Source organism: Haemaphysalis longicornis, unplaced genomic scaffold (assembly GCF_048455015.1).
Source record: "Haemaphysalis longicornis isolate Haplotype H1 unplaced genomic scaffold, Haemaphysalis longicornis Haplotype H1 scaffold_6, whole genome shotgun sequence".
Classification (NCBI taxonomy): Eukaryota; Metazoa; Arthropoda; class Arachnida; order Ixodida; family Ixodidae; genus Haemaphysalis; species Haemaphysalis longicornis.
The window spans coordinates 138,144,489-138,163,015 of record NW_027526407.1 but is presented as its reverse complement, the minus strand read 5'-3'; the positions used below and the strand labels follow the sequence as shown (position 1 = coordinate 138,163,015).

The 18,527-nt window shown below is 44.5% G+C and overlaps 1 protein-coding gene across 2 annotated transcripts in view; it reads right to left on the bottom strand.

Moving 5' to 3' along the window:
* The window catches only part of LOC144141153 (ornithine decarboxylase-like), an 80,877-nt gene that overhangs the window by 45,332 nt on the left and 17,018 nt on the right, over positions 1 to 18,527 (bottom strand). The window contains exon 1 of one of the 2 annotated variants that reach the window (XM_077672699.1): positions 3,443 to 3,571. The exons of the other annotated variant lie outside the window; for it this stretch is intronic. The gene's annotated coding sequence lies outside the window, so the exon portion shown is untranslated. Of the gene's footprint in view, positions 1 to 3,442; positions 3,572 to 18,527 lie in introns of those variants that run through there. 2 annotated transcript variants of the gene reach the window in all.

The window sequence follows — 18,527 nt, the reverse complement described above, 5'->3', positions numbered from 1 at the left end:
ATTTTTTTTGTCCTACTTCCATGAGGTTTTCTTGATGCCAATTTGGGTTTACCAACAAAAATGACCTAATTAGAAAAATGCACTGTATTGCAGAGAATTCGCCCATTTTATCCAAATTTGAAAACCAATATAAAAGAAAAACATCGACTTTTTTGTTAATTTTTAACAAATCGGAGGCAAGGTTGAGCTATGCCACATGCCTAAAAAATGTTGCAATATTTGTTTAGTTTTAAAGTTATAAATCATTTCGCAAGCTTTGTCGCGGTGAAATATGAGGGTGATTTGTAAGAAACGTCTCACATGCATCAAACACGACAAATGGCGGGTACAAACCTGTACCCTCTACGCCTTGTTAGAACATAATAATTATAAGATGTTCAACGATTCTCGCCTCTTTCGTAGTTATCACACGTCTGGATATGTAAAAAAAAGGGCCTATCTCCCCGCGAGGGGAACTCGAGTAAATGCGTCGCATAGGGGGTGGGTGTATTGCGTTAATGTTAAGTGTTTGGGGAGTTGGTGGTAGTGAATGCGTTGTATCAGCAGCTTCTTGATGTAGTTTGAATGAGTCAAGGATATATGGCGCGTTCGTAGCCTTTGATTCTGTGTCGGTTTTGTGGCGCAGTGGGAAGAGCACCATGTACCTCGCGTTCCGCCCACAGGTAGTGAATGCGTTGTATCAGCAGCTTCTTGACGTAGTTTGAATGAGTCAAGGATATAAGGCGCGTTCGTAGCCTTCCATTCTGTGTCGGCTTTGTGGCGCAGTGGGTAGAGCACCATGTACCTTGCGTTCCGCCCGCAGGGTCGTGGGATCGAAACCAGGCGTCGGTAAGTAATATTTTCTTATATAGTGTAGGGGGAGGGGTGCGGACCTGTTTTTGAGAGCGAAGAGGGTAGCGTGATACGGGAGAGGAGGAGTGGGGGAGAGGGCGCACCTGGAACGGCTGTTGCGGACGCCGAGGCACGCCGACAACGCCGGGTGACATCGTGAGTTAAAGAAATGCTGTGCATTTAAAATCGGACATCCATAGAAAATATTGTTGCTTTTGTGCTGATTCGATGGCTGAAGACAGCGAAAAAGCGGAGAAATTATTCGTGTGTGAACTCTGCGCGCAATAATTTAAAACCACGTTGGCTTTTTGTTTTCCCGATGCAATACACAAGGAACCCAACACGCTACGACTAGATCCCGCCGCCGGACGGATGTTCCGGTAAAGAATATTGAAGGTTACAACGTGTAGTACTCCGCACAATGCGACAGATTCATTGCAAACTGTGTGCGAATTTGTATCCGTACAATCGAAGCGGCCGCGATTTGCGCTTACAGCTTTGCTAACTGCTCAGTTCGATTCTCAGTACAGCGTCACAACCATAGTATTTTTCTTGTAAAGAACAACCAATTCGTCGTCTAATTGAGACCGGTGGCTGTGTGATCGGACGACTCATTTGTTTCCGCAAAAATTGGCGCAAACTAACTGTATTCATAGTGTCCGATACATAATTTAAGTGCTCTACGTATCGTATTAGAAAGCAGTCGTCTGTGTGAGTCTCAGAACAGGGAAACAGACCATATTTTCCTGCATCGGCGAAACCAAATTCGGTTTTTCTTAGCATAAATTCTTCAAGTTAGCGTTGCTTGGCGATCGGTACTGGGATATGCAACCGAGTTTTACAGCAGTTGAAGTATTGTGATAGCTTTAGTGCACAAAGCAAATATGTACTGAATGTAAAAGATATCTTCAGCACGCCTAGCTGTAGCGAGCATTTTTGATTTGGAGTTGTTGTCCTCAGCAACTAACGCGTCTTTCTCGTCTGTTAAACGTATACGTATCCATTACGCTTGGTGATAAACGATTGCTATTGTCACTAATATTTGCTTTATTGCTCACCCGCTTGAAATCTTTCATTGGCCGTTATTACCTCGCGCGAATCGTATTCAACAAAGCGTATCAGCATAACCTCACCGAAAAGCGTTTGTCCATCGCGCTTCGCCCCTCGCCATTGCCCACCGCTCGATTGACGCTAGACGCTTTCCTTACAATTAACATGGATATTTTCTCCCGTGGCACCATGTGAAGGACCCACCGGCTGCAATGACTTGTGTTTTGTAATTCTACAGCTGCCCACTGGCATATGCGTGAAATGGCAACGAAGAGGCAATTAGAGGGGATTAACGACACAGCAAAGCGACTAAATGCATGTGTTCCGTCTTCCCGTTACTCCTTATAGATCGGCGGGTACGAACATATAGTCTTCGTTTGTGCACACGGAAAACACTCCGCCACAGGTACTCCTCTTGAAGATGAACGGTGGCCCGCGAAAACTAACGATTGCGTTTTTGTCCCTACTTTAGTTCTTTTTGCCTGAGAGTGTACAGTGAATAAAAGCGAGGTCCCCCCCCCCCCCTTTCGACTCCAGTAATTAACTCTCCTACTCGTTAAACCAAGATTCCTCAAGGCACGGGGTGGGCTGTGTTGGTTAAGTCCGCTAAGGTTACGTAATTGAAAAAAAAATGCGTTCAATATTTAGTATCCTTTCATTGAACCCCCAAAATATTCTGCGCTCATGTGCTCTGTCCAGAAAAAAACATAACTAAAGCTCCTTGTGGCTCAGGAATCTCGATAATATATCCGGAAGATATATATGTAAACTTTTGTTAGGCCGTATAGAAGTAGTCGTCTAGTCATTTTCCTTCAACCTGTGCGTTCTAGAAGCTAGACAAACAGTGCGCCTCCTCTACGATATTGATTTGGCACTTATAACAATAATAATAATAATTTTTATTACATAAAAGTGTATACGACTCTGCCGCTTTCTTATCCCCCTCCCTCGAAAATTTGATATCCTCTACAAACATTAGTAGAACACGACGGCAAAACTCATTGAGTGAGGTTGAAGGAAAGACAGGTTAACACCGACCAATCGCCGTACGAGCCAGTTGTGGGAATTCGACAATTTAAAGCGTCACTTTGTGACCAGTGGTTTATTCTGTGTTCCTGAATTAACTGGTTACGCAGATTTAACGCCACTTTCACGAGACAACTGAGGCGACAATAATTGCTGAACCGCATTGTTGTACCCCGTGTTTACGTATTATTGCAGGACTTGGGCGGAGGATTCTCTTTTCATTTTTAATGTAACATCAACAGCTGTGCAATACATATTAAAAGACGTCTCCAAATAAAAACGTCAATTGGTCGAGTTTCCAAGGAAAACCTAGTGACCTTTCCCGGAGACTGTCTTCAGACAACTACCTATGCAATAAAATAAGAGATTGTAAATTATTTTTCCCAGTTCTAAAGTGTTTCTCGGGTATTCAAAAACAAAGTGCTCTGAAATAGAAAATACGAGTAAATATTTTGTACCGTATAATACTTACCAACGCTTTTCACAAGTTGCACGTCTTGCCTACAACATTGTTTGAAAACCATAATCTACTTACCCACAAATTCTGTTCAGATGTAGTTCAGACTACAGCACTGATTGAGTTTCACATGCGCTTGGTACACTTTCAAAGTTCAACCTGCCTCGCGACAGAACAGGCTGCGAGCGGTTGTAAGTTGCTTCTGCCCCGTGCACACACCTTGTGCCGTGCAATCAGAACAGCCAGCAACGTCACAGCCATTGCACTTGTTTTTGTGGCAGCAGCACTTCGACGTGCGGTCCAAACAGGTGTTCTCCACATTCTTTCCTCTCAGTCACCATAACACTCTCTCATGCGTGAGAAAATTAGTTCCGAAAGTACGTTCCTTGTTTCGTTCTGTCCCCGCAATTCTGGATCACCTTCGCCTTCCTTAACTTTGTATTTCCCTCTATTAAGAGGCGACATACAATACCTGATTGGTATCCCTACTCTGGCTATACACCTAAAATATGTTATTTTAAAAGGTGATCTTAGTTTTGAGTATTACTTCCTACGTTGTTATCCTAGAAAAATTAACGGAGCATCAGTGGAATAAAGCGTTTGTTTTTGTTGTTCAGCCAAAAATGCTGCGGTGCTGTTATGTGGTGCTAAAATGAGAAATTAGCTATAAGTACAGTGCGAAATTTTGTGAATATTTGAATATAGCGGCCATGTGGAAGAGTTTGTGCAACATGCTACTCGGTGGAAGTTCATAGGAAAGCTTATCGAAATAAGTTTCCCCAAACGGGCGTTTAGACCTAATTACTTGGTGTCCTACTAATTCTGATTTTCTTTTAAAATGGTGTTCTCCCCTTTCTGTGCACCCTTTTCTCCAGGTTTTGATTCAGCGATAGTCTTTTCAATTTTTTCTTTACATTTTGTTTCTGTCCTCTGATCTTTGCTTGCAGAATTTCATTTGATCTCGTTTAGAAAGTTTGTTTCGTTTGCCCTTTCACAGCGGTCCTTACAGCGTTCAACATCGTCACATCACTCGAGCCATCCCCATCTAAAGTAACACACCCTGCCACCACCATGACTGACCTCGTTAGTAAACTTTAAAGGGCTCTCTCTCTGTTCTTGCAATTCTTCTAAATTTACCTGGCCCCCAATATTAGTATTACTCCTTAAAAAGCTAAGCTATAAGAGCTTTATAATACCATCCCCTAATTCTGTGTCATTTACATTCGATATTGCTTTAGGTGAACATAAAAACATGTGCCTACAAAGAAGGGATCTATCCTAGCTTCTAAATGGTAGGCGACGCGGAAAAGACGGCGTCAGAGAGTGGGAAATACCCATGACGATGTGCTCTGTCTAGAACTTACTGTCACCGCATTTTTCCACGCCTGTTAAATTATGACTCGAAACCAGCCAGCCCAACATTCCAGCTTCCTGTTATTGCATGCAGACAACAGCATATTGCCCCTCTAACAAATGCGCTGCTATGTTAGCGCGTTTTCTCCCCTGAGAACGTACATTCCCCGCCGCACCCCCCCCCCCCCCTTGCGGTGTTACCAGTCTAGTATTTAAGTGCGCTCTGAAATATCCCTACGCCTTTCTTGCCGTAATTTCCCATGTTAATTGTTTTCTGCTCATTGCCTAAATAGCATTCGTCGCGTTGCCAATCGTTCATTCTCGCTTAATTTTGGGCTAATGTACTCACAGTGTTATAGAGTCATTTTATTATTACTACATCAGCCACTGGTCACTGGTTTTGCGCCGCATGTGAAAAAAGGAACCTAAAACTGTCAGTATAAATTATCACACGGAGACGTAACTATTAATCACGCAGAAGGCGCTATGAACAACTAAAATATTATGCGTAAAAAAGCGAGAAAGCCGGAAAAGAGGCCGGGCGTGCAGCGCTTAGAGTTGTAATTTCCGGCAGCAGAAATAATGCAGGTGTCAATGGCGGGAACAAAACATCTGTGCTTACTGCTTCCATTGCACGCGTGAACTACTCAAAAATCTTTAAAAAAATGGGACTGAAACTCTGTGAACTTCTATTTTGGCGCAAGTTTTAGGTACACAGGTGCCTTATGTTGCTCGGTTACCGGTTAAAGCGAAATCTTTCGTGGTGGGACTGATGCCGCCATGTCAAAAAACTAACGCATTTCCCCGTAGACCGGTTGGCCGCCCGAAAAGCTCTGACAAGACCTCAGGACACACGGCGCGTGCTTACACCGGGCTTCTATTGTGTCAAAACGGTCGCTTGAAAACCGCGATAAAGGAATGGTTCTTCGTAAGACAATACACGCATCGATTATGACGAAGGAGTGCAAGAATATGCCGTTATCTCGTAAACCACGTATCGGTGTACCTTTAGACCATTCGTAAGTGCGTTTACTTTGTGCACGACAAATCGTCGCTCGGGTACTTTCGTCGTTTGCGATTTAGGTTATTGAAGGTTTTATGATCGGTTGAACGCACTTTGAGCGAAGGTGGTACGCACTTTTAGCTTTGCGCTTCTTCCAACTTTCTTTAGGAAGGGATGTTAAATTTGTTTGTTCGAACAGACAAAAATTAAATATGTGATTCTACCATGCTTTAGCTATAACATAAGCTTCCGCCGGGCTGTGGTATCGCATTTCGAATTTAGAATCCGTATTTTGGTAAATAAATCTGGTCGCACCGAATGGAAATACAAATGAGCTTTCAAACACTTCCGCAACTTGTCAGTAACGAAATTATTCACACGATTTGCTTGCGATTACGCGTTAGTGCTGAACTATGTCTACACACTGACATTTAGTCATTTTGGTCAGGATATTTTCGTTAGAACACGAGAGATATTATTCAACATGAAAAAAAGCACCGGTAAAAAAATCACGTGTTCATTGCTTAATAAAGCTACAGTCTTTTTTCTAGTTCCGATTTCACAGAGCAGCCGCAAAAGCATGGATTTAGACGGAATTGACAAGGCAGTTTTGATAACCTTGCGCCAATAAAGCCTTAAACGCAGAGCATAACCATATTATGGGGGGAACAAAAGTAGATGCCATGGTCACGCCCTACGAAAAAATGTCGGAAGGGGGGGGGGACGAGACATTTGCTTTATATGTAAAGTAAAACTATCCTGCCTGGTATTGGAATTTTAAAAACATAAAGATCGCATTGAATACTGAAACGTCTTGAGGGGCAAGTGTCAGTGACGCATAATAAATGCTCATTTGGCGAAAAAGTGGCGCAGCCAGAGAGGCGTAGCCAAACCCTGTGATAAAACTTTCTGGTTGAGAAAATTCTCATCAAAATTCTTAATGGCAGCATGAAGCACAAACTTTGCCACCAAATTTCAATTGCGTGCGACGGCTAACATACATTGTCCGGTGGACTGAGTAGAAACGAGAGATTATCTGAAAGAAAATCATGGATGATTGACTAATTCCCCTTGGACTGGGTAACGGGTATGTGACTCCCCGATTTAATCCCAACGCCATTCTTGCAGGTGTCGACCGGTACCGACATTGCGTGTTTGCGTGGCACGTTATTACGGTCAAAGTTGAGACGCCCTGTTAGGGTTGTAGTGGGCTTAACAACGTACCCACTCATGTGGATTGGCCAATTACTGCAGCAGCTGTCATGTGAAGCTCGCGCCGGATCAGAAATTTTCATTTTTTTCCCACATGAACATAGTCAGCATTTACACATACAGTTAACATAAGGCGGATCAGTCGGCTGAAGTCGAATCCGATGAGACGATGACTGCTTCGTGGTCGACGGCACGTGGCCAACGATGAGCTATTCCAAGCAAACGCAAAAATGTACAATATGTACAGTTTATTTACATGAAGTATTTACAACTTTCAAGGATCATGATCGCACACAAGAGGTCGGGCAAGGCCCGCGTCAAGCGGGGCTCCATTCCCCTCTCTTCTCTCTCCGTCCTCCCAAATCATCCAACTCCTCGGTTTTACCGCCAAAACTCCGCCAACAATAGGGGCATCACAATTTGATAGTGAGGATGGCCCATTGATTAGCCAACAGTAGACCACTGATTGGCCACCGCGACAAACAAAGCTAGGTGGATTCAAATATTCACGTGACCCAATTCTCTCACTCTCATACCCGGAGGTATTCCGCAAAACACAAATATAACCAACATGAAAATCACCCAACTAAAAGCAAACCTAGCGCCGGCCATCGGTTGTCGGGCGGCTCGTCTTAAATTATTGTACATAACGTGCGCGCCTATAGTCCCAGATACATGGGCTCGACGAGAAAGGGTCGAGTCGACTGGCGGGCTCCGCTACCTCGACCCCTCCCGCGTTTACATGAACCCGGCAAAGAATCGAAGTGAGGGAAGCGGAGGGGTTCTCGCAAAAGGAGATATCGTATTTTCACGATTCTAACGCGCACCCTTTTTAGTAAAGGGTAGCCTTAAAATTTGTGTGCGCGTAACAATCGGGCTCAAAACAAAAATAGGCCAAAAATCCCGCCATCTCCACGAAGTGAATGATGATGAGAGGGGCAAAGCTAAAATGCTTATCGGTAAAACCGTGAAACATTCGCCCACACATCATATAAAGACTCGACACGTCAAGCTTTCCACCGCTCCGTTGACAATCCCGTCGATGACGTGGATGTTTGTGGTGATTATGTAGGGTGTCATGAATGTTGGGCCGGACCGCGTGCAGAGCAATGAGCCGGACTACTGACTACACAAACACACGCGTTATATTCAACAGGCCATGCAAACGGGCAGGTACGAAAGGGGGAAGCCAATATTTACAAGACTCGCAGAGGACTGGTGAAGAACCGGTCCACTACAGTCCCCTGGGGCTGGCACGATGGATGGACCGGGGATGGGCCGGTGACTTCGGTGAGTCGACGCGAGGTGGCAGTCTGTCCGCAGAGGTGACGAGACGTGCGAGCCGAGATGCTTCAACCCGGCGAAGAACGTGGCGGTGCCGATGATTAGCGGCGGGAGGAGTTAGCTTGGGCTCGAAACGAGGCCTCTCTGCCCGCGCTCTGCGTCGCCGGCACACCGCTCACTCTTGTGCCGGCCCCGGTTTCTCCCGGCGGCGTCCAGGGCTGTCGTCGGGCCTACACCGCGACGAACGGAAACTTCGAAGGAAGCACCGGCGACGGACATGGAGCCTACACCGCGAGGGCGCCGTCCTGCTGTCGCCTTGCGCGACCGCTTCCGAGCTCCTTCCTTTTCTTCTTCCCTGCTGGCCTGTCGCCTTCGGCCAGCGCTACACCCCTGGTTCGGCGGATTGGCCACCACACTGCACTGGCCCTTCACTACATAGGGCTTGTTTGGGACGATAAGAATCTCCATGGGTAAGTTGGCGAATTCGGTGTGTGACATTTTAGTCACCTTGGCCGTCGCCTTCTGCAGAGCGTCTTATGTCGCGTACCCCTGGTACGTGTCATCAGCTCGCAGGCGACGAACGACAACCTCTTCTTCTTCCTCTCCTGCTTGTTTGGTAGCAACGAACGCGCTGAACGTTTTGACCTCTTCGTCCAATCTTTGGTTCGCCAATCCCTAAGGGCATCCTGCCACAATCATCATCAATATGCCGTGTACAATGTGCCGTGTACGGCCGGGAGAGGGCCCGAGCAAGAGGAGCTTCGCCCCTAAAAAAGTTGGCAATGCTGCGGCCAGCAGCATCGCCATATAGAACGGACACGAAGTCCCCCAAAATCCAACTCAATCTTATAGAAACAATCTGTCAACACCACGTGAATGAATTTCGGTGCACTAATATATTTCTGAATGGCATGCCGCATACCTTAGTCACATTTCACATTTTTTGTGCTGCTGCAATTAGCCCGTCACGCCCAGAACTATGAAAATCAAGGCCCTTGAAATCGCAAACAGCTTCAACGTTTCCCACTATAACTTTATTTCCAACAGCAGCTGGATCAGCAATCTTATGAAGCAGAATGATTTTTGGATTCGACAGCTGCATACATTAAATAAAATCTCCTTCCAGGTGCGTGGTGTCATGTCTTCTTCATCTGCTCGTTGCTGCCAGTGTCAAATTATTTTTTGTTTCCAATTATCCGGCGCGAACTTACCCGCGCGTCACAATGGGGCGCGATAGAACCACCGCGGAAATACGGTATTCTGCTTCTCGCGGCCCGCCGACGCAGACCTACGAACGAGTGAACCTACCACCTGCCTCCAAGTCGACTCGATTCGCCACGACAGCTTTCCGACCCAACCCGTCCGCTTATACATGGGGGTACAGTCCAAAAAAACCCGCTTATTTCGACTCAGCGCGTCCTCGTAGGGTCAATGTAAACGGGGCTTATAATTGCATCCCACGCCGCCAAAATTCATTTGCTTTGTAAACACGTCGGGCACACAACAAAGCCTGGTTACCTACCCATTGACGCATCCCAGTCCCCGAGTCGCCAGGGCAAGACATAGAGCGAATGGAAACTTTGCCCAGTAGCTTTAAGCTGTATAACCCTGGTAGACAGAACTCTAGTGACCCCTTTATACTTTTTATCCCTTGACAGACTTTCAGCTCCCGTTCGCTTCGGGCTTTCTCGTGGCGGTAATCGCGGTCGTTAAGATGTCAACGGTCCTCCGCCACCGGTCTTCCAAACGAACGAAAGGATAGCCTCTTCAAATGCTTGCATCGCTTTTGAGTACTTTGGAGGGACCGACGCGTTTGTGTACGTCCTCTCTGGGCCCGCTCGTCGGGTGAACACAATAGCGCGGCGAACAAAAAGGAGCCTTCGTAGTTTCTCCTTGCGCCCCTCGCGGCCAAGTCATCTCGGCCGTAGCAAAAACAAACACAGTACAGGTAAACACACTATATCCATTTGGCGATACCCAGGGGCTGGACGGTATTAATTAAGGGAGGTACGCGAACGTAACACATACCTACCAAAATGTTTGGCTGATTGCGATGTCAGCTGCCGGGAAATGAGAGCTGTAAATTTATGTTTTTGCAGTAAACTTTCGTGTAGCTCGGGTTCCGCACTTTTTTAATGTGCGCGAGAGTGTTTTTGCTAACTCCCGCCAAAAAAAGCCGCTACAGCTGTTGTTTTATAGAACCGTTACTAAGAACATTCGTATAAAAATTGGCCGCTAAGATGACTCTGCCCTTAGTACAAGTCTGATTTACTTGTTCTGATTAGTTAGTTCATAGTGAAATTGTGTCTACGGCTGTGTACGGAGAGATTATGGATACAGAAAACGGCAATATTTGTTTTTATGTCAAAACTTTCATGAGAAAAATGATATTGCCATTGGCCTCTGAGGACGCTCTGTCCCTGCGCCAAGTTTTGTTCGGTTTCAGGTTTAGTTAGTAGGGATGAACAAATAATGAATTTGATGTTCGTAGCGAATTTGAAGCGAATATTGATTTCGTCGAATGACTTCGAATTAATTTCGAATAGAATAGTTAGAATAGTAGACATAACAGATTGCAAAGAAATTAGCAAATTGTGATCATACTGAGAATTAAAACGCACGTAGGAACAGTATTTGTGAAACTATTAGCGGTTGAGTATTTATGAAATTCACATGCACAGATTTCCTTTACTGTATTCACAAGTGTTCGTGAAGAAATACTAGTGGCTCCACAAGCAGCATTCTTTGGCTGCTGACATTTCCTGCTGTCGACAACGTCCTCTCACTCCTCGCCTGCGTGGCAAGAATTGATTGGTACTGCCGTATCTCCTTGGCCAGCGCTGGTTAAAGCCGCCTACCATGGTTCTTCCACCGCTCCAGAGGCTTTCCCGAACGTAGTAGCGCAGGTACGCCCAAGTCGTCTATCACTTGTGTGTTACAGCTCACGCAGTGAGCTGCCATATTTACTATATTCTAATTTACCGAATTCTAAGCAGATACCAGAATCCTTCAATGCTTTACTGGTCCCGAAACGTCGGCGCTCGTTTCATATAGGGACCGCGCGCGCCACTACAGGCGCCACCGCCGCACGAAGGGCATCCCAGCCGCCGCGCGTGCGGCGTATTGGCCAGCTCTTGGCGTGCAAACGCTCGCTGCTTTTGGTGTGTGCGCGCTGATTAAGTGTGCTTTTTTCGTAGTAGTTAGTGATGAATAGTCCAGTCGTTGTGTATATCACCTGGCTTCAATGGGGTTTTATTTTTCGAAGTAAATTACCGTAGACTTCGGCCGCGAACGGCAACGGCTTCTGCGCGCTGCGCGTTCGTGTTTATAGATTTTTAAATCTCTATTGCTTCTTTTCTTAGAGAAAAAGTTGTAAATACCACACTACGGTAGCTGCGTAGTCACGGACTGCTGCGGGCCTATCGATAATACAAAAAAAAACAACAACTGAAAGAAACCAAGTACGTGTCGTTCAGACTACGCTTAATGAATCCTTTGATTGCTGTGGAATGCACAGAACGCTAAAAGAGATAGCCCAATAGTATTGTCTTTTCGATGAGTGGGTACATACTTGAGAACATCTAAAAACGCTGCAGAAACGCGACGGAGCAAAACACGAAGACATATATGTTGCACCATGTGTCTTTCCGCTTCCACGCTTTGCAGTCCTTGCAACAACAAGAAGCGATGTGCTGCGATGTGCAGCATACAACAACATCGCGCTGCGATGTGCAGCACACGGACAAAACAGAATATTTCCACGTAGCCAAGAACGACGCAAAGCTTTTCTGAACGCAGCGCACAAGCGAGCTCCTGCTCTGCAAAAGACGAGAATGTAACACAAACGTCGAAGAAGCAGGCCGCAGTTTGACGTGCACAGATGAACGATCGATAAAGTGATATGCGCGGCGTTTGCTATGCATGCATTACTATCGGAACGCTATTAATTTCAAATCCTTGAAAATACGATCGAGAACATTTTCGAAGAAACAAAAAAATCAAATTAGCGACAAGGTGGCACCCTTTCCATATCAAACAATATTGCCCGACGGGACGTAGGACTGAGCAAACGGGCGCTCCGTTTGAAACGCCAGATAAGAAACCGGAATCAGCCACGCGTGGTTACAAAACAAACAAAACGAATCCTAAGGGATAATTCGCGGAAAAATGGAAAGTAAAAGCACAAGGACGTCCCAAAGCTTTTTTACACACTAGCGTGAACGCAAGGTAATACAAGTTTGCAAACAGGTAATGAAGCACCGCTACAACCTCACTGATATGACAAAAATCCGGCTTTAAGTGAGCCTTGTACAATTCTAGGTCCGCGATGCTCTCAAAAGGGTACATTGCTTTTTCCATTCTCACACACAGTGCATTTCCAGACACTGTCACACACTTATAATCGAAGCTGAAATCTCCCTTTGCTTGCCTTGGAATGGCGCGCCTCCATTTCTGACGCAGCTCCCCCTCGCTCGGTCAACAGAACAAGAAAACATTTTCTGTGGTATTGTTGTACAAGGAACTACATCCCGGGACGGAACACATGTTCGGCATCGTCGTTGCACTACTTAAGTCGCATCACAAGAGCGCGATATGCACGTTACATTTTTTTCGCCCACAAAACAAACACAACTCGCCGCGGCTCCGCCGTTCGAGCCAGCGCAACGCCGCCCGAGGAGTGACCTCAGTGAGAGGGGGGCGCCACCGCGCGGCGGCCAAACGCAGCATATGAAGCTCTCCCATTGAGTTACGGAGCAGTTTCGTGACCAGTAAAGCATTGAAGGACTCTGCAGATACTAAAAAAAATGCAAATACAAAAGCGCATTATGTATAAAAGTCCCTGTAGATTAGAAGATTCATTTTCAAGCGAAATTAGTAGTCGCCAAAATAGAAAAGTTACGCGCAGTTGGCTCTAGAGGTTTTAGGGTGTCCCAGCTATCATGCACCAAGATTTAAAAAAAAGAGCAATGGCGTTACTCCAAGAAAACCTAGTGTACAATGTTTGCAATACGGTGGAGAAGTGGAGAGTAATTTTTTCGTTAATGAGACTTAACTAATTAATTGTACTTAATTATCTAACTCGAGAAATACTGCCCTAATCACTGAGGTGTCAATGAGGAACCTGTAGGTACCAACGACGGGAATATAACTGCGGTATATTCAGCGACGAACTAATTGCGTACTCATTTATTGTGACTGATAAAGAAAACCCTCGAAATATGAAAAATATCCCGTGGCGGCGCTTCCACGCGCATTGTAAAGCAGCGCCCCAAACAAGCTGATTTAAAGCAACTGTTTCCCTGTCACCCGCCCGAAGCGACAGCGCATCACCTTGATAATGACATGCATGGATGGAGCAGCAACAGCAAGATTCGCGGGACGCGTGTGGCAGGTAAGGCACAAACTCCTTAGTGCTTTCTTCTTTTTTTTTGTTTATTGATTTCTGGCTAACTCAGAGGCACAATGTTTGATGGAATTGGCTTACGATGTGCCCGGAGACGCCGTCAGGTGGTATTTTTCATATTTCACTGGTTTTTTTATCAGCTAGAGGAAATGTGTACGCAGTTACTTCGTCACTGAAAATATCACAGTTAGATGCCCCTCGTGGGTACCTTCAAGTGCTTCATTGACACTTAAGTGATTAGGACATTTAATAAATTTCAATTAATTAGGTAAGTGTCATTAAAGGGACAGACAACCGATTTTTGTCGCGTATATGTTCTCTAGCTCTTATAAAAGCCAGCGTTTTATATAGCCCGGTAACCACAAGCAATTTCTAAACAAACTGGCGGAAATAATTTTAATTTGGCAGCAAACTTCCTGAAAACGGAAGGGTGGCGGTTCGTAGTGTCGAAACTTGGCACTACAATATGTGTCCCTGTCACGTGACCTGCAAACCTAGCAGCTACTGTAACTGCCTAAATGTTTATTTACGTATTGGAAACCTTTTCACACAAGTATTTGTACAAACTTAAATTGTATATGTATTTTTTAGCATTATTTTGAAATTTTTTTAGACACGCCGCCCGCCGCCGCGGGTTGCTCTCAGTGTGGCTAACTGAGCCTCCATGCCCAGAATCAACGGCAGCGTTCAGTAAACAGATCCAGTGTAGGAGCTTTGACGATTCTTCCTGAGGCAGGGGTGTTTGTTCTGCCAAAATATTTGATTTCAGTTTCCAAATACGCCAACGGCAGCTTAAAAAAAAAAAAAAAAAAACCGTCGCGCCCGGGGAGAATCGAACTTCCCGCCTCCACAACGTGAAGCCAGATTCTACCTATCGTCTATCCCAACAGATGGCGCATTCGGGCTAAATAGACCGTTGCATTAAAAAAACACATAAAGTAACATGAAAGCCTGCGATTCCAACTTTTTTAGCTGGCGACAAGTTGTTAAATATTGTTTTTTATTTCGCATACAGACAAAAGTATGTTGCCGAGCTACTCTATTTCATGGTTGCCAACATCATTTTTGGGAGGGACACATACGGCTCGCCGATCTAAAAAATTCGATTTAAAAAGTTCTAGGGCGTTATCAGCAAAACCGTTTCTCGTCAAGGTGCTTTAAGTGATGCTTTTTCATTTGGGATAGAGAATATATACTCGACAAAAATCGGTTGTCTGTCCCTTTAATGAAAAAAATGGTGCCCTCTTCTCCAAGGTACTGCAAACATTATGCACTAGCTTTTCTTCGAGTTACGCCATTACCCTTTTATAAATCTTGATGCATGATAGCTGGGACACCCTGAAGATATATATATATATATATATATATATATATATATATACAAATAAGAGTTGGCAGTCAAGAAAACCTCGAAACACACGAGAAACACTCGAAACACTCGAAACACTCAAGAAAAGCTCAAACACACGGGTGGATATCGTAGGTCATTGCAACAGATGAAAAATTTGGAAAGAAAGAAAGTGGTTAAAAAATGCCCGCCAGGTGAGATCCGAACCCAAGACCTCCAGAATACCAGTCTGGTGCGATAACCACTACGCTATCGGGGGGGGGGGCGATTTTCCCCTCCACTTTCTGGGGTATTTCTGTTTAGGTATTTTTGTTTCCTGTGCTTGGGGGTGGTAGCCAGCGCTACTCGGACTACTAGGGGTGCAAGGGACCTTCTTTTTAACCCCCGGGCCGTGACTCGAGTGTCTACGACATGTCGAGAGTGGTGACCAGCGTTGAACCCTCTTAAGCTTCCTATGGCACCAAGACTGCCATAACAGAGGCCCTCGCAATGCATGTAGCGAATCAGAATAGGAAAGGAGGGGCTCGTAGAAAATAACACAGAAATAAGAGTTGGCAGTCAAGAAAACCTCAAAAGCAAAGGGAGGATATGGTAGGTCATTGAAACAGATAAAGAATTTGGAAATAAAGAAAGAAAGTGGGGAAAAATCCGCCCTCTTTTTCCGGGAGTGCTCCGCTCCCGGAAAGAACGGCGGATTTTTTCTCGTCTTATATTTTCGCTTATTTGTCACTGTATCAAAGAAACATGACAAACTTAAGTCATGGTGCACTATTAAATATTCCGGAAAATCAGCCGAACAGCACTGGCAAGGACGACTGCAACATTGTTATGTGTCCTTACCGAGTCCCGAATCTCCCTCTCTCTCTCTCTCTCTCTCTCTCTCTATATATATATATATATATATATATATATATATATATATATATATATATATATTTACGGTAAGTAGAGACAGAAACACACGAGAAAAACATAAAACATTAAAAAAATTGAACTGACGTTGCAGGAAGAGGAAGTCCCCTTCCTGAAACGTCAGCAAACTTTTATTTTTAATGTTTTTTTCGTGCGTCTCTATCTCTACTTATTTAATTTCTTGCGCTCTCTGTGAGATGTTTTTTCCAGACTCTGTATATATATATATATATATATATATATATATATATATATATATATATATATATATATATATATATATATATATACCTATAAAAGCCAGAATACGTTGTATTGTAGCGTCTAGTATCCGCGACCGTAGCCACCCGAAGTAATAGTTATCAGCCGCCATTTTGAACGGTGTTCTGATAATTCCGTATCGAATAGGCGGTACAAGTACGGGCCTTCGTGACGGAGAGCCCGTCGAACCTCAAGGCAACTTAACAACTTGCGACTAATGATAGAAATGTGCACGTTGGCGGGGCCTTCCGAGAAGCCTGGGATGATATCTCGGAAGGCGTGGCCGCAAAGCTTGTCGTTTGGGTGCCTATTCGGGAACGCCAAATAATTCGACAATATCGAATACATTCAGGTCGAAGCTAATAACGAATATAGAGCTATTGTATCTAATATTCTAGAACACCGAATATTCGCTTATCCCTATTATTTTATTGGGAAGTTTTAACTTGTACATAATTCAAGACTGCTCTTAAAACACCGCAACCTTGGGAGGGAATATGGATGCCCGAAATGGGTGTAACTCCTTTTTTATATATACATTTCCAACACAAATAATATACCTGGCCAATAAGCAGACTATTATTAGGCCAAATTAAAAATATATGTCGTAATTATTCATTTCACGAGAACGAGTGTTGCGCCTTTGTTCAAAGTTCTCCATCACATCAGTGGCGTGTATTGAATCGCATCGCCGGTCAGTTTTGTCACAGAGTGGAATGGCAGGCGATTTTCATTTGGCTGTGTATTGAGGGCTGTCCGACGGTCACTCCACTAAAGTGAGAACCGCGAGCATATCGATCAAAATATGCTGCTTATGTAACTACTTAGACCACCAATAATGTAAACTAATTTAAAGTAGCCTAAAAGTTTAAAAAACAGTAAAATAGTTATTTATAATTGGACAACAAACCTTAACTATAATAATTATAAATACAACTTTAGATGGAAAGCAATTGCTGGACACACACCACCGCCCTTAACATTGCAACACCATTTAATACAGCAGCTAACACGGATCCCCTACCCCTCGACTTTTTCTTTAGTGCAGAGAAGGCTATCCCGAAAAGCTTTAGCTAACTACAATGCACCGTAACTACAGTACATTCCCTGACACATAATTTAGAAAACCGGCAGGCACATGCACGCCCCTATACACAAGCGCAAATTGTTCGTGAAAAATTGACTTACTTCCCCAAGGTTCCTCCGCATTGCGGTCGTTCATGCGACTCTTACATAGGCTAAACAATTCCCATGAGCACAAAAAGGTCGCAGGCAGGTAACAGTTCTTCACTACTGGCAAGAATCGTATACCGTAGGGGGTGATGTCAACGTCCTTTGCTCTGGCCTGCGCAAGCCCTGTCTTAAAAATTGGAACGACCTCAGACGGAACTATAGTCATGGCTGTGGCGCTTAGCTGGAATGCTGTTGCGCGGCACTTTGGTGTGTTTTTATTTTCATGCAACATCGACACACCGACGCATCCTTCGCAAGTACTCGCTAATGTGGATTGGACAGTAACGAGGAAAGCATCAATGAAAAGTTCATATATTCGTATTAGCAGTGTCGTCAACATAATTACACAAACTGCATACCGACACACAAGCAACGTGAATGCGATAGACAAGCCGGAAGGGCGAATTGTTTGACATTAGGGCACCGATAAACATAAGTGATATTGAGTTCGGCCATCCTATTTCAATAATTGAAATGGTCTTCTGTTCACTCATTGTTGAGAAACGCTCTTGCGTGGATCTCGTTTGAAAAATCAACCTTTAGCACAAAACTCTTGTTATTTGTTCAACCTGCAGGCTATCCTAAAAGTCTGCTATTCCATCATAGTTTCCGCACAGCGAAGCTCAGCTGACGTACGTATGAGTGGTAATTTAGGCTGTTAAAGTCACATCTGAAACAGACACCTGCCTCGCGTGGTCCAACAGAATACGTTGAATTCCGACCTCAGCTTTGGACTACGGATGACGGAAAATGTTTGTTGCGACTGTACAGGCATGAAAACGCTTCAGAAGGCAAGCCTGTTACAAGTTATTTTGCTCATGCAACTAAGCGCCATACGCAGCTAAAAGCTGTAAAGGCTTTGTTCACTTTGAAATATGGAATGGCGGTGTCTCAAATTTGACGTTTTAAAACCTCAACCAGCATTTCCGCTTACAGTGTTTTGTTAGCAAATGACAAAGACCATTCTGCGCGCCGTACGCCTCAGGTAAACATGAAATAGCGTTTCTCCCTGAACGTTTTGCCTTGAACTACAAAAAATTAAGGAATTTTAATTTTAGAACATTCTCGGGCACTTTTATGCACAATATTCGGTCACGTTTTTGCTCTTCTTACTACAAAGGACACCGTTAAATGTCAACGCAACAACACGACA